This window comes from Lithobates pipiens, unplaced genomic scaffold (genome assembly GCF_037356315.1).
Source record: "Lithobates pipiens isolate NorthernLeopardFrog02 unplaced genomic scaffold, aLitPip1_a1.2 Scaffold_28, whole genome shotgun sequence".
In the NCBI taxonomy this organism is placed as follows: domain Eukaryota; kingdom Metazoa; phylum Chordata; class Amphibia; order Anura; family Ranidae; genus Lithobates; species Lithobates pipiens.
The window spans coordinates 222,588,938-222,605,776 of NW_027507789.1; positions in this window are offsets into that span (position 1 = coordinate 222,588,938).

Genomic DNA, 16,839 nt, shown 5'->3' on the forward strand with positions numbered 1-16,839 from the left:
TTTTGGTCATCTGCAATTGTTTTAGTTTTAGTCATATTTAGTCAGATAAATGTGCAGTACATTTTAGTCAAATGGGTTTAGTTAAATTAATCCGTTATTTAAGTATTTTTCCAGAATTGCCAAACTCATTATATATTCTTAGAGTAAAAAAAAATATTTAACCACTTGCTTACTGGGCACTTAAACCCCAGACCAAAGTCCCAGACCAATTTTGAGCTTTCAGCGCTGATGCACTTTGAATGACAATTACGCAGTCATACAACACTGCACACATATGAAATTTTTATCATTTTTTTTCCCACAAATAGAGCTTTCTTTTGGTGGTATTTAATAATATGTTTAATAGTTTGTTATAAAATTTTGCAAACGGGTCATTTTTCTCCTTCATTGAAGTGCGCTGATGAGGCGGCACTGATAGGCTGCACTGGTGGGCACTGATGGGCTGCATTGGTGGGCACTGATAGGCTGCATTGGTGGGCACTGATAGGCTGCACTGGTGGGCACTGATAGGCATAGTTAAGGCGGCACTAATAGGCACAGATAAGGCAGCACCGATGGGCCCAGATAAGGCGGCACTGATGGGCAAAGATGGGCACAGATAAGATGGCACGGATAAGTGGCACGGATGGGTGGCACGGATGGGCACTGATAGGTACCACTGATAGATGGGACTGATGGGCACTGATAGGTGGCACTGATAGGTGGCACTGCTGGGCACTGATGGGCGGCACTGCTGGGCACTGGTAGATGACACTGATGGGCACGGATATGTGGCACTGGGGTGCAGCACCTTTGGTAAGGCAGATTGTGGGCACTGCTGGGTGGCACTGTGGGCACTGCTGGGTGGCACTGCTGGGTGGCACTGTGGGCACTGCTGGGTGGCACTGACGGGGGGCACTTACTTTTTATTAATGTGGCACTGGCAGGGGGCAGGTGGGCATTGGCAGCAGGCAGGTGGGCACTAGCAGGGCTGGCCGTGATCGGGACTGATGTTCCTCTCACGGCCGCCGGTGATCGGCTTTTTTTTTCTCCTCGCTCTGTCAGCGCGAGGAGGAATAATAGCCGATTACCGGCTCCGTTATATCACATGATCAGCTGTCATTTGCTGACAGCTGATCACGTGATAAGGGTCGGGATCAACCCCTTGCTCGGTTCGGTGATCAGGCGAGTCTCGTAGATTCGCCGATCACAGGGCGCGCCGTGCGCGCCCCTCAGGGGGCGCGCAGGCTGCTCGTGCACGGGACGACGTCAATAGACGTAGTCCCGGAAAAGGAGATCCGCGCTGTAGCCGTCATTCGGCTATAGAGCGGGTCTCAAGTGGTTAATATGTTATTATTTATGTTATTAGGGCTTGAACAAACTCACAGATATAGATTTAGCCACTCTGGATGGTCCAAGGAGGTATGTAAAGCGTAAGTCTGAGGAGGCCTGTAATGCTGCACAGTACTCTGGATGGTGGTCTCAGGAGGCCTATAATGCTGTACAGTGCTCTGGACGGTGGTCTGAGGAAGCCTGTAATGCTGCACAGTGCTCTGGACGGTGGTCTGGGAAGGCCTGTAATGCTGCAAAGTGCTTTGGATGGTGGGCTGAGGAGGCTTCCAATGCAGTACAGTGCTTGGGACAGTGGTCTGGGAAGGCCTGTAATGCTGCAAAGTGCTCTGGACAGTGGTTTCAGGAGGCCTGTAATGCACAGTTCTCTGGACAGTGGTCTGAGAAGGCCTGTAATGCTGCACAGTGCTCTGGGCGGTGGTCTGGGAAGGCCTGTAATGCTGCAAAGTGCTTTGGATGGTGGGCTGAGGAGGCTTCCAATGCAGTACAGTGCTTGGGACAGTGGTCTGGGAAGGCCTGTAATGCTGCAAAGTGCTCTGGACAGTGGTTTCAGGAGGCCTGTAATGCACAGTTCTCTGGACAGTGGTCTGAGAAGGCCTGTAATGCTGCACAGTGCTCTGGGCGGTGGTCTGGGAAGGCCTGTAATGCTGCAAAGTGCTTTGGATGGTGGGCTGAGGAGGCTTCCAATGCAGTACAGTGCTTGGGACAGTGGTCTGGGAAGGCCTGTAATGCTGCAAAGTGCTCTGGACAGTGGTTTCAGGAGGCCTGTAATGCACAGTTCTCTGGACAGTGGTCTGAGAAGGCCTGTAATGCTGCACAGTGCTCTGGGCGGTGGTCTGGGAAGGCCTGTAATGCTGCAAAGTGCTTTGGATGGTGGGCTGAGGAGGCTTCCAATGCAGTACAGTGCTTGGGACAGTGGTCTGGGAAGGCCTGTAATGCTGCAAAGTGCTCTGGACAGTGGTTTCAGGAGGCCTGTAATGCACAGTTCTCTGGACAGTGGTCTGAGAAGGCCTGTAATGCTGCACAGTGCTCTGGACAGTGGTCTAAGAAAACCCTGTAATGCGAAGTGCTCTGGGGAGGCCTGTAATGCTGCACAGTACTCTGGACAGTGGTCTGAGAAGGCCTATAATGCTGTACAGTGCTCTGGAGGGTGATCTGAGGAGACCTGTAATGCTGCACAGTACTCTGGATGAAGGTCTGAGACCTGTAATGTTGCACAGTGCTCTAGACAGTGGTCTGAGAAGGCCTGTAATGCACAGTACTCTGGACAGTGGTCTGAGAAGGCCTGTAATGCTGCACAGTGCTCTGGGCGGTGGTCTGAGAAGGCCTGTAATGCTGCACAGTGCTCTGGGCGGTGGTCTGAGAAGGCCTGTAATGCTGCACACTGCTCTGGACGGTGGTCTGAGGAGGCATGTAATGCACAGTGCTTTGGACAGTGATCTGAGGAGGCCAGTATTGCACAATGCTCTGGATGGTGGTCTCAAGAGGCCTGTAATGCACAGTGCTCTGGATGGTGGTCTGAGGAGGCCTGCAATGCTGCATAGGGCTCTGGATGTTGGTCTGAGGAGGCTTGTAATGCTGCACAGTGCTCTGGACGGTGGTCTCAGATGAGACCTGTAGTGCACAGTGCTCTGGATGCCGGTGATAAGAGGAGGCCTGTGAGTCGGAACCCTCGTCAGGGGAACTGTAATGCACGGTCGTTTAAGGAGGCCTGTAACGCTGCCCAGTGCTGAGCATGGAGATCCGTGGAAACCGGAAATTCACAACCAGGGGGTGTACCAGCCCCTCCCTTCATTGCATACAGAAGCACAGAGACCTTGTCATGAAGTCGCTGGGTCTAAATGAAGGTAAAAAATTGTAATGGAAAACATGCTGATAAGGAAGGGGGGGGGGGGAACCAGGGAAGCAGAATAAACTTTAGCTTTAAAACTGATCTCTGGGCAAACAGCTGAATACACAGATGAAATATTCACTATATTGTCAAAAGTATTGGGACACCTGCCTTTACACACACATGAACTTTAATGGCATCCCAGTCTTAGCCCGTAGGGTTCAATATTGAGTTGGCTCCGCCCTTTGCAGCTATAACAGCTTCAACTCTTCTGGGAAGGCCGTCCACAAGGTTTAGGAGGGTGTCTATGGGAATGTTTGACCGTTCTTCCAGAAGAGCATTTGTGAGGTCATGGAAATTATGTTGGCCTGGCTCGTAGCCCGAGCTCGAATTCATAAAAAATAAAAATATCCAAAAACGATATACTAACGATATACAAAAAAAAAATTAATTTATCGAAAAAATTATATACTAAAAAAATAAATGTATCGAAAAACCTATATATATACATACATACATACATATACTGAAAAAAATAAATATAGTGGTTTTAGCAACTTAAAAAAAAAATCATTGGAGCGGATGGCCTTAACAATCAGCGCTGGTTATATATACTATATACTAACGATATACAAAAAAAATTAATAAATCGAAAAAACAATATACTGTATTTATTGGCGCATAACACTCACTTTTTCACCATGAAAATTGGGTGCAAATAGAGTGCGTGTTATATGCCAATACTTAAATTTTAGCTGCCTTATTTAAAATTTAAGTTTTTTCCTGAAACTTCCCTCTTAAAATGAATGTGCGTATTATACAGCTGTGCGTGTTATACGCCGATAAATACGGTACTAAAAAAATAAATGTATCGAAAAAAACGATATACTAAAAAAATAAATGTATCGAAAAACCTATATATATATATATACTGAAAAAAAACAAAATTTAGTGGTTTGAGCAACTTAAAAAAAAACGATATACTAAAAAAATGTATATATATCGAAAAAACGATATACTGCATTTCTTGGCGTATAACACTCACTTTTTCACCATGAAAATTGGGTGCAAATAGCGTGTGCGTGTTATACACCAATACTTACATTTTAGCTGCCTTATTTAAAATGTACGTTTTTTTCCTGACACTTCCCTCTTAAAATGAATGTGCGTGTTATACACCTGTGCGTGTTATACGCCGATAAATGCGGTACTAAAAAAAAAATGTATCGAAAAAATGATATACTAAAAAAATAAAGGTTTTATATAGGTTTTTCCATATATTTATTTTTTTAGTATATCGTTTTTTCGATATATATATATATATATATATATATATATATAAAAAATATATAAAAATAAATGTATCGAAAAAACGATATATTAAAAAAATAAATATATCGAAAAACCTATATAAAACCTTTATTTTTTTAGTATATCGTTTTTTCGATACATTTTTTTTTTTTAGTATATCGTTTTTTCGATACATTTATTTTTTTAGTACCGCATTTATCGGCGTATAACACGCACAGGTGTATAATACGCACATTCATTTTAAGAGGGAAGTGTCAGGAAAAAACGTTTAAATAAGGCAGCTAAAATTTAAGTATTGGTGTATAACACGCACACGCTATTTGCACCCAATTTTCATGGTGAAAAAGTGAGTGTTATACGCCAAGAAATGCAGTATATCGTTTTTTTGATAGATATACATTTTTTTAGTATATCGTTTTTTTTTTTAAGTTGCTGAAACCACTAAATTTAGTTTTTTTTTCAGTATATATATATATATATATATATATATATATATATATATATATATAAATAAATGTATATATATATATATACTGAAAAAAATAAATATAGTGGTTTCAAAAACTTAAAAAAAAACCTGTCATTGGAGGGGATGGCCTTAACAATCAGCGCTGGTTAGATTGAGAATTTCGTCTCCCGGGCTCTCTGCCGCCTGGATTTTTGCTGCAGTGCAATAACAGGGTCATCCTAACCCAAATTGCGTGCCAGTTGAAAAGAAGGAGATTTTTATTTTTTTTTCCTTCCCCTCTTATGTAACATCTCCGCTCTTATTGGCAGAGACAGGCGCTCCGTGGCCTAAAACGTTCCCTGCTCGAGATGTATTTCTGACACAGGAACAATATGCATACGCAGGCATCTGTTGGAAAAAAATAAAAAGTCGCTGCGTACCGTTTCCTCTGCAAAGCAAATCCTAAAAATAAGAATTCTTCAGTTGGAGATGAACTCGCGAGGCGGGCGGGCCAAAACATCCTGTGCCGTCTCCGGTGACATCTCTCGGTTACAGCTCCAAATTTTTTTTTTTGTTTTTTTTTTTTTGTTTAAATGACCCGTTTAGCGATGTCAAGTGCACTGTCTCCTCTTAACCCTTTCCAAGCTGAGAAATGCTCAGTCTGGCCTTACATGAACCCGTGTGAGGATCATTAGCTGCGTGCGGGGGGGGGGGGAAAGCCCTGTCAGCAGCGTTCACAAACATAAAAAAATAAATAAATACAAACGCTCATTGGCTGTGACAGAGATCTCACCAGATCATCACTAAGCAACTGTTACATGAAAATTGATTGCAATTTTGGAGGCACAGTGACCCTATTGCTATTGGTGAGATTCCCATAACAGTCAGTCCAATGTGGGAACCTTTTTAAATATTGGGCTTCAAGTCTGAACCAGGCAAAAAAAAAACTTGCAGCTCTATGTAGCACCCTCCTAGTTAGTGTATGCTAGGTAAAATTTAGTCCAGCTCCCTTGTAGCCAGTGGAGAAGTTGTTGATTGCTTTAGCCTGCTCATTGTTTTGGCTCATTGGTCTGATTATTTTCCCTGCATTCTAGAGGGTTCTAGAATCACAGTGAGAGGGAAGGCAGAAAGGCAGTCTGAATATTTATGAGGACCCAGCCGATCCCTAGGGAGGTGTGCCCAGTAGGTGGCTGGAGAGCCCATAAATAGTCTCAAGCTTGGGGCAGATGTTAGTTGGTCCTGGGATCCAGTCCTGCAGGAGGGTCTCTGCCCCTAAGGGCAGTTCACTGGAACGCTGCCGTATGCTCAACGAGGTCCCAGCTGTAGCATAGCTGGGGGGGGTGGCCTATTTGAAGGGTCTATCTGGGATCTTGGGTCTGGAAGCTCGCTGAGAAGTGCTTGGTTGAAGTTGGAAGGAGATGTGCAGTTGTCCTGTGGAGTTGTGAGCCCTGTTTGTCCCTCACTGCACTGGTGGATATGGTGGAAGGAGGAAGCCAGTGATCCTGTGGCACTGTGAGTACCAAGCTGAACTCAGAGCCTTAGTGAATGTGGGCAGTTTATATTTTCTTCATAAGGCCCCTTGTGACTGCTCTGATGGTGGGTTTTACAAGAACTTAGTTTCAGCTACTCTTTCCTGCCCCTTTCTCAAACACTGTCTAGAGAAGGTAAAGTCGAACTATGGACAAATCTTTTTGTTTACATTTTAGATAAAGCAAGGGAGGGTTATAACCCCTGTCAGATTTTTTTTTTCACCATCTGTGTCCCATTGCAGAGATTTACATTCACTTCCTGTCCCATTGCCAAACCAGAAAAAAGAGGAAATCCCTGAAAATTAAGGAACTTTCTTGGGGACCCGTAGGTCCCAGAATTGCCATTGGAAAATGTCCCCTCTATTACTGTTCTGGGGACAACCCAACATTTTTACTTTTTACTTTTACTTTCACTCTTGATGATAATGGTAAATAGGACAAATAGAGAGGGTGAATCTCCTTAACAGGGGCACAGACAGCAATAAAAACTGACAGGAGTTCCAATCCTTCTCCACTCTATCCAAAACTATTTCTTCCAGAAAGGTGGCTGGATTAGTCCCCTCTGAGCCCTCCCGGAGGCCTATGAGGCTCAAGTTATTTTGACGCATTTGGTTTTCTAGGTCGTCTTGTTTCTGTTGCACTTGAGCGATATGCTTCATCTGAGGTGGCCTGTAGAGGCGGAAGAGCACCCTCCACATGGCACTATCGGTGCTCAGCCTCTGATGCCTAGTAGTCACATAGGTTGCCTGATGCCTGATGCTTGGTTTGTGGAAGTCCTGTCTGATCAAGAAAATGTCTATCTTGACCTCCTCGTCAGTGTTGCCTGCCAGGTAGATCTTGCCTCCAGCACTTTGCTGGTATCCGGGGGACCAACGGCTCCAACTTAGAGGAGGAGGATCCTCCATCTTCTCCCTGCGAGTCCTTGTCTTTATGGTGGGAACTATCCAGTTTTATGGCTGTATCCGGGTTTTTGCAAGGAGGAGACGTGTCTCAGCTGCTAATAGAAGCACTAGGAGTAGCTTCTAGGTAAACAGGGTCACAGGATAAGTAGCAGGATAAAAGAATAACGGCAATGCCGACGGAGCTCTGGTGAACCATGTCCTACTCCATGCAGCTTCAGGCCACGCCTCCCACTATCCAAAACGAAAAAAAAAAATGTTACCTTTAATTATACTTTAAAGTGTCCTCTTTTTATGTAGTGTTTCTGGGGTATGCCATTCCATCCGCTCCCTCACCCATCGATATTTGGCGAGTTCAGCAGGGACCGGTTGAATTTCAATCCATCTATGGCCATTCCTGCTCAATAGATTGACTTCCCATGAACAGCCTTGCTGCAAAATTTCTATTCGATCAACGCTTGCAACCAATGGACTGCAACGCTGATCAATGTATTCTGATGGTGGGGGAGTCCCGCTGTCAGAATACAATGGCACAGCAGGGAGGATTCCCCTAGCCACCTCGCTTTTATGGCTGGGGGAATCGGGTTTGTTTTTTTGTTTTTTTAACCTGCTAGCTGAGCGAAAAAACTGACCCATGCATGGCCAGCCTAAAGCCTGGTACCCGCTATTATTATTTTTTTCCGTTCAACCCGCTGTCAGCTTCGGTCAGAGCCGATTTACTCACTATGAGAAGTTAGTATCGCGATCTCCCCGGCTGAGCTATTGTGTTCTGACAGGGGCACAAATGGGATGTTTGCCCCTGCTTTGAACCATAAGACAGTTCTCTTTAAATGTGCAATTATGAAGGACAAAGCTTGCAGTGCAGGATGCTGCAGGGGATGCCTGTAACTTGACCTCCGGGCAGACTCCTAGGGGAAACAATGGGCCAGCTACAGAAGCAGGGGGATATATTTTTTCATCATTTTGGCAGTTATAGCAAATCATAACTGGCCTCAGATTGAAACGGAAAGGGGGTCTTTAATCGCTTTAAATTTAAAGCTGCACTCCAAGATAAGAAAATATTGTCTAAATACATTTGTCGTGTTTTTTTTCCTTGGTGTGCTTCGTGTTTTTTTTCCAAATCTGTGCAGTAATCCAGTCTGAGACTTCCTGCAATGAAGACGTCTTGTCTCCGTTTCCTCCTGTAATTCTCTGCAGGCAGCCTGTAGTGGGTGGAGCATGCTGGGTCCCTCCCACAGCTCTCCTTTTTTGTTGTTGCAGAAGATACTTTTTATATATCTTCTCCCAAAAACATCCCGCCTACCATCAATATTTTTGTGAATCCATGCTCCACTGATCCATACATGTGCAGGAACGAATGAACGTCAGTGTGCATGTGTAGAGGTGACGTCACCACGGTCAGCCAATCGAAGTGGCCAAAGATGACAATCCTAGAAGAAGGCGAGCGAAGATGTCAGTGACAAGGGATATTGCGGCCTTCGCAGTGGTGCTCCTTGGCTTCTTAGCTTTGTGGTTAATATCAATTGTAGTATCTGTTCTTATCAGTTTTCAAAAGGGAGATAGGTGATGCCCCTTGTTGAGTGGTGGTGCCGCTTAGTATTCACCTGATGTAATTAGGTGGGGACAAGAACAAGGGGAGGTTCTTTTCCTCCAGGGTTCGGTCTGTCCTGGTTTACCAGGCTTGTCCTTGATTGAAGGCAGAGCTGTCCCAAAGTTCTAATGCCTATCTAATAGGAAGGTGGCATTTGTCTGGCCAGGGCTTGGGAGGTGCAAGAAGCTCTGGGTGAGGTTCCTCCTGGGGGTGGCATTCCAGAGACGACAGAAAATTACTACAATGGAAGTGGTACACCATATGTGTTTGTCACTAACAATGGGACATGTTATTAATTGCTTTACTTGTACATGCCTCATGTGTAGTCCTTCTCTCTAGCTCAGGGGAACTTTGTATACTAGTTGGAAGGCTTGCCTTGTCATTGCAATTATTTTTTACATTTGTGCACTATTTATTCATAGGCACTTAAACTACACAATTTTTTTTTGTGTTGCACGGAGACGGATGGGTGCAGGTTATGATGTCAGGGGGAGGTTCCGGGACCTTTTTCCTCTTTCCGTCCAGAGCGGGTCTCTGTGCGGGAAAGCCCCTCACCAAGTACTTTGTGGACCGGCTTCAGCGGTCTCTAGGGATTGGGATCCACCTGGCATCGGCCTAGGTAGACCATGGTGTAGCTTGCCCCACCAAGTACTTGGTAGGCCGTCTTCAGCTAATTCCTAATGAGTGGGGTCCATCTGGCTTCAGCCTAGGTAGTCCATGGTGTAGCCTGCCCCACCATGTACTTAGTAGACAGGCTTCAGCTGATCCCTAGGGAGTGGGGTCCACCTGGCTTTGGCCTAGGTAGACTATGGTGTAGCTTGCCCCACCAAGTAACTGGTAGACTGGCTTCAGCTAATCCCTAGGGAATGGGGTCCACCACCTGACTTTGGCCTAGGTAAACCATGGTGTAGCTTGCACTATCAAGTACTTGGTAGACCAGCTTCAGCTAATCTGCTAATCCCTAGGGAGTGGGATCCACCTGGCTTCGGGCTAGGTAGACCATTGTGCAACCTGCCCCACCAAGTACTTTTTAGACCTGCTTCAGCTGGTGCCTAGGGAGTGGGGTCCACCTGGTTTTGGCCTAGGTAGACCATGGTGTAGCTTGCTCCACCAAGTACTTGGTAGACAGACTTCAGCTAATCCCTAGGGAGCGGGGTCCACCTGGCTTCTGCCTAGGTAGACTATGGTATAGCTTGCCCCACCAATTACTCGGTAGACCGGCTTTAGCTGGTCCCTAGGGAGTGGGGTCCACTTGGCTTCGGCCTAAATAGACCATGGCGCAGCTTGTCCCACCAAGCACTTGGTAGACCAGCTTCATCTAATTTGTAGGGAGTGGGGTCCATCTGGCTTCGGCCTAGGTAGACCATAGTGTAGCTTCCCCCACCAAGTAACTGGTAGACCGGCTTCAGCTGGTGCCTAGGGAGTGGGGGGTCCACCTGGCTTTGGCCTAGGTAGACCATGGCGCAGCTTGTCCCACCAAGCACTTGGTAGACCAGCTTCATCTAATTTGTAGGGAGTGGGGTCCACCTGGCTTCGGCCTAGGTAGACCATAGTGTAGCTTCCCCCACCATTAACTGGTAGACCGGCTTCAGCTGGTGCCTAGGGAGGGGGGGGGGGGTCCACCTGGCTTTGGCCTAGGTAGACCATGATGTAGCTTGCCCCACCAAGTTCTTGGTAGACAGGCTTTAGCTAATGCCTAGGGAGTGGGGTCCACCTGGCTTCTGCCTAAGTAGACCATGGTAAAGCTTGCCCCACCAATTACTCGGTAGACCAGCTTTAGCTTTAGACAATGGTTTAGCTTGCTTCTGTCAGGGGCCTTGCACCATGGGAAGTTCAGGGTTAGAGGCCCTTCTTATTTGGAGGTTTGGCTATTTTCTGTACCCTCTGTGGACTTTTTTGTATGCTTTGATTTCATAGTTCTCAGGGGTTCGAGAAAAGCACCGCACCGGGGGGGGGGGGGGTCCATATAAAAACAAAAAAAGAGTGGGGCTCTTTGGCAGGTATGTCTAGATACCGGCAGCAGGCCTTAATTCCACTTGAAAACATTACCCTACTCTTCCATTGGACCATGATCCTTCTTGAAGTACATCTAGTACATTCAAAGCCTGAGATTTTACTTCAGCATTCAGAAAAGTAGGGATTTTTTTTTTTTTTTGACGATTTCAATCAATAGGGTTACACCCTAAAAAAGAAGATTTTTTTTTTACAGGGACAAATGTAAAAGACGCGAAACCGCCCCTTAAAAAAAGCAGGGGGATCGTTAGTCGCCATGGAGTGGGTTGCATTGCAGTCGTGGAAGAGTTAAGGTTAGTTGCCAGGGCAATCACGATCGTGCTTTCTCGACGCTCAAAGTCCTTGGCACGCAGACGCACTCATTGTCTGCTTTTGGCAGCAGCGATGGCTGCAGCTGCAGGAAGTGGCGGTCTTTGCCGGCAAGCTGCTTCCAGAAAGCTGTCATCGGCAGTCGGAGTAGAAGGGAAAATCAGTTGACCTCAGCAACAGCACCGACTCAAATAGAGCAGCGAGCAAAGCGTTGGAGATGGGGAAAAAAAAAAAGAATGCTTTAACTAAACACTTGGAACAAATCTGAGTTCCCCTCCGTGTCGCACACCTGTGCTGCGCACGCCGTCTTTTACCAGTCCGCGTTTCCGAAGAACGCAAAGATTACGAAAAATAAAACCTCTTTCCTAACCGGCATCATCTACCTCGAAACCCTTATGCAGTGCCGGGACAAGGTCATCTAGAGCCCAGGGTGAAAATGCCAAACTGTGCCCCCCCCCCCCCCCCAAAACGTATGAGAAGTATGTATTAGACAAAATCACCCCCCCCCAAAAAAAACATAAGTAGTCTGCATGCTTTTCCCCCCAAGCATAAATAGTCTGCATGCTTACCCCCTAAGCATAAATTCCCCTCCTGGATGCCCCCCTGCTGAATTCCTCCCTCCCAGGACAAATCTTTGCCACCCCCCCCCCAGCTCATTACCTCTCTTTCCCCCAATACCCCCAGCACAAATCCCCCCCACGTCTCAAATCCGAGTACACCTTCTCCCCCCCCCCTTCCTAGCACAATTTATACCCCATCCCCCCTCCTAACACAAATCTCCCCCTCCCCAAATTTTCCCAAATAACCACCGATCATTCCTACTGGCATTAAAAAAAAATCCCTCCTTGCACTAATCCCCCCCCCCCCCCATATTATATCTTCTACCACAAATCCATTCCCCATCGTCCCTCTCCCAGCACAAATCCCCCCCAAAATTACTTTTCCTAGCACCCCCTCCCCTAAATTTCCCCTCCTAGAACAATCCCGCTGTTACCTCCCCAAATTCCCCCACCCAACACAGATCCCATCACCCCCCAAATTTCCTCATGACGCTCAAGGGCCTCCCATGATACAACATGTCCCATCCCCCTCCTCCCAACACACATCCCCCCAAATCACCTCACCTAGCACCCCCCCAATTTCAACCTCCTAGAACAATCCATACCCCTTTTTGCCCCCCAAAAAATTCCCCCACCCAACACAAATCCCATCTCCCCCAATTTCCCCTTGGCTCCCCACCACCTCACATGATGCAACATGTCCCATCCCTCGTTCCAGCACAAATCCCCAAATTACCAATCCTTACCCCCTGTCAGCCCCCCAAATTACCCCACCCAACACAAATTCCTCAATTCCTCCCTACCCAATTTTCTAATGGTGCCACAGCACCTCACGTGATGCAACATGTCCCATCCCTCCTTCCAGCACAAATCCCCCAAATTACCTTTCCTAGCAGCCCCCCCCCAAAGTTCAACCTGCTAGAACAATCCTTACCCCCTGTTACTCCACCCCCAATTACCTCATGGTGCCCAAGCACCTCACATGATACAGCATGTTCCATCCCTCCTCCCAGCACAAATCCCTCTAAATCACCTTTCCTAGCAACCCCCCCCCAATTTAAACCTCCTAGAACAATCCTTGCCCCTTGTTGCCCCCCCCAAATTCCCCCACCCAACACAAATCCCATCTCCCCCAATTTCCTCATGGCTCCCCACCACCTCACATGATACAACATGTTCCATCCCTCCTCCCAGCACAAATCCCTCTAAATCACCTTTCCTAGCAACTCCCCCCCCCACCCCCAAATTTAAACCTCCTAGAACAATCCTTGCCCCTGTTGCCCCTCCCCCCAATTTCCTCATGGCGCCCAAGCACCTCACATGATTCATGCCCCATCACCTTTCCTAGCACCTCCCTCCCCCAAAGTTCAATCCCGTAAAACAATCCTCACCCCTTGTTACCCCCTCCCCAATTTCCTCATGGAGCCCCAGCACCTCACATGATAAAACATGTCCCATCCCCCCTCCCAGCACAAATCCCCCCCCCCATCACCTTTCCTAGCACCGATCCCCCCCCCCAAATTTCAGCCTTCTAGAACAATCCTTACCCCCTGTTGCCCCCCAAATTCCCCCACCCGACACAAATCCCCCCAATTTCCCCATGGTGACCACGCACCTCACACGATACAACATGTCCCATCACCTTTCCTAGCATACACCCAAATTTCCCCTCCTAGAACAATTCTTACCCTCTATTACCTCCCCAAATTCCCCCACCCAACACAAATACCATTCCATTGTAAGGGGGGGGGGGGTGATTTTGCTGGGCACTCCTGGATCAAAGAGAGAAGTCAGATTAGATCTAAGGGGGATCTTTGCTTGGTAACCCTGGATGAAGGGAAGGTGTCTGATGGGCACTCCTAGATGTAAGGGGAGGACTTTGCTGGGCACCACCTAACTAAATGGGGGAACTCTGATTGGCAATCCCGGATGAAGGGAAGGAGTCTGATGGCACCCCTGGATGTAAGGGGAGAATCTGATGGATATTCCTAGATGTGAGGGAGAATTCTGTCTGGCACTCCTAGATGTTAGGAGAAGGTGTGCGGTGGGGTTGGTGGGGGGTTGGGTTGGAGACTCTCCTGGACCTAAAACGGAACTCTTATGCCGCGTACACACTATCAAACAATCGGGTGGAAAAGTCCAGCAAACTCAAGTCCGCCGGACAATCCCCCCGTGTGTAGCCTCCGGCATACTTTTTTGACCCGAAAGTACGGCGGACTTAGAAAGTAGTTTTGCACTCCAATCTTCCCGCCGGACTCGCATTTCGGCGGACAATCCAGCCGTGTGTATGCCAGTCCGCCGTACTTTTGAAATTAACTGACTTTTCCCGCCCCGGAGAAAAGTCCGCTCATTTCGAGCGGGTCTCCAGGTAGGCGGGGCCCGTGAAGGAGACGTCGCTGGCCCCGCCACCTGGTATGGACTTAAAGGGGAACCGCAACGCTGAAAAAATCAGCGTGGGGGTTCCCCCCAGGTCCACATCAGACCCTTGTCCGAGCACGCTACCCGGCCGGCCAGGAAAGGGGGGGACAAGCGAGCGCCCCCCCCCCCTCCTGAGCCGTACCAGGCCACGTGCCCTCAACATGGGGGGTGCCTTGGGGAGGGGGGGGGGCGCGGCCTCCCCACCCCAAAGCACCTTGTCCCCATGTTGATGAGGACAAGGGCCTCTTCCCGACAACCCTGGCCGTTGGTTGTTGAGTTCTGCGGGCGGGGGGCTTATCGGAATCCGGGAGCAACCCTTTGTGAACCGAAGAGGGGGACAAGACCCCAGAAGAGGGGGACAGAAGAACCGAAGAGGGGGACAAGACCCCCGAAGTCGGAAGAAGAGGTCGATGGGGAGGAAGAAAGCCGGGCTCCTCCGCTAGCAAAAGAGCTAGCAGAAGATAGCGGAGGAGTCCGGCGAGAAGACCCCCGAAGACGGAAGACCCCCGGAGCTGTGCAATAAACTATTTTTACCCTGTGTTGTGTTTTTTTTTGTACTTTTTTTCACAGGTGAATGGGTAAGGGTACATTGTACCCCATACTCATTCACATAGGGTGGGGGGCCGGTATCCGGGCCCCCCCCCCCTTTCCTGGCTGGCCGGGTAGCGTGCTCGGACAAGGGTCTGATGTGGACCTAGGGGGAACCCCCACGCCGATTTTTTTCGGCATTGGGGTTCCCCTTTAAGTCCATACCAGGTGGCGGGGCCAGCGACGTCTCCTTCGCGGGCCCCGCCTACCTGGAGACGCGCTCGAAATGAGCGGACTTTCCTCCGCGTATGTGGGCGAGTCCGTTTATTTCAAAAGTAGGGCGGATAGTACGGCGGACTTAGTCCGCCGTATTAGTCCGGCTGAAAAAATGCCGTGTGTGGGCAAGTAGCCCGTTCAGAAAGTCGGACGGACAGTCTGGCGGGAAGTCCGCAAGACTAAGTCCGTCGGATAGTCCGCTACGTGTGTACGCGGCATAATTGGACCTAAAATGGAACTCTGGTTGGAGTTAAGGGGGAACTCTGGTTGCCAATCTTGGGGGGGGGGGGGGATTTTGCTGGGCACTCCTGGATCAAAGAGGGAAGTCAGATTAGATCTAAGGGGGAGCTCTGCTTGATAACCGTGGATGAAGGGAAGGTGTCTAATGGACACTCCTAGATGTAAAGGAAGGACTATGCCGGGCACTCCTGGATCTAAGAGGGAACTCTGATTGGAACTTATTGTATTGGAACTTATTTTTGGCAAATAAATATTTTTCAGATATACGATGTGGCCCTCATACGGAAAAGTCTGGGGACCCCCTTATATGCAGGACCCTAATAACTGAGGGCCAGAACAGATCTGCAGATCCCTATACAACAAGAGGCCCCTCAGCCCCTCCATCAGTCAATACCTACTTGTTGGATACCTTTAAAAATGGTTTTCCTTTCCTTTTTTTTCTTTTTCGAAGGGACCTGGTTGAGCTTCCTGTTATTGTCATCCATCCTGCGTTTTAGCTTTCTACCACAACAAAGTAAAGCACAAAAAAAAAAAAAATAGATTCTACAGCAAAGCCAAGGGCGACGGATGAAATCAGCAGAGTGTGTTTGGTTTGGACGGCGGGGAGGTTTGCGATGAAAGCTCACTTGCTGGGAAGCTCAGGAAGGAAGCCATGAATCGACTGGCCGGGACTTGGCCGGCGCGGGGACGTGCTCTTAAAGTATCTGCAAACACAGTCCTGAAAATGCACGCTGTGATACGGCCAATTGCATTTCTTTTTTTCTTTTTTTTAAACTATAATCACATTCGCTTTAAAAAAAAAAAAAAAAATAACCATTTTATACCCTTTTGATGTTTTATTCGCCGGTCGCATGACCGCACAGCCTCCAGCGGGGAAGTATATGCAATAATGTTGCCAATGAGAATGAAAGATGAAATGTTACAATGGAGTCAGGATTATTATTCCCTCGAATAATGTTCGTAAAGTAAATAAGTTTACAGTTTGATATTGGTTGAATTAGATGGACTTACACTATATTACCAAAAGTATTGGGACGCCTGCCTTTACACGCACATGAACTTTAATGGCATCCCCAGTCTTAGCCCTTGTACACACGGGTCGGAGATTCCGACAACCAAATCCGTCGGATTTTGTCTGAAACCGTTGCATACACACACGGTCGGACGAAGCTGTTGGAAAATCCGATCGTTCAGAACGTGATGACATTATTTTGTTACGACGGGACTACGTTCAGGCTAGTATCCAATAGCTTTGGTGTAGGAATTTGATCTGAGCATGCGTGGCACTTTGTCCAATCGGAATTCTCTACACATGATTGGAGTATGTCCGATCGGAGCATTTTGTCGGAAAATATTTCCGGCAAGTTGGAAAATTTGGTCCGATGGAAACAGTCCGATGCAGACCACACACAGTCGGAATATCCGACAAAACGCTCCGATCGGACACATTCCGCCCTTTACATCTGCAGTCTCTTGATTCTTGATGAGAGCTCCATAGAAATTGGCCAGTGGCAGCGGGGTCTGGCATCATGCAGAGCAGGGACAGCCACATCAATC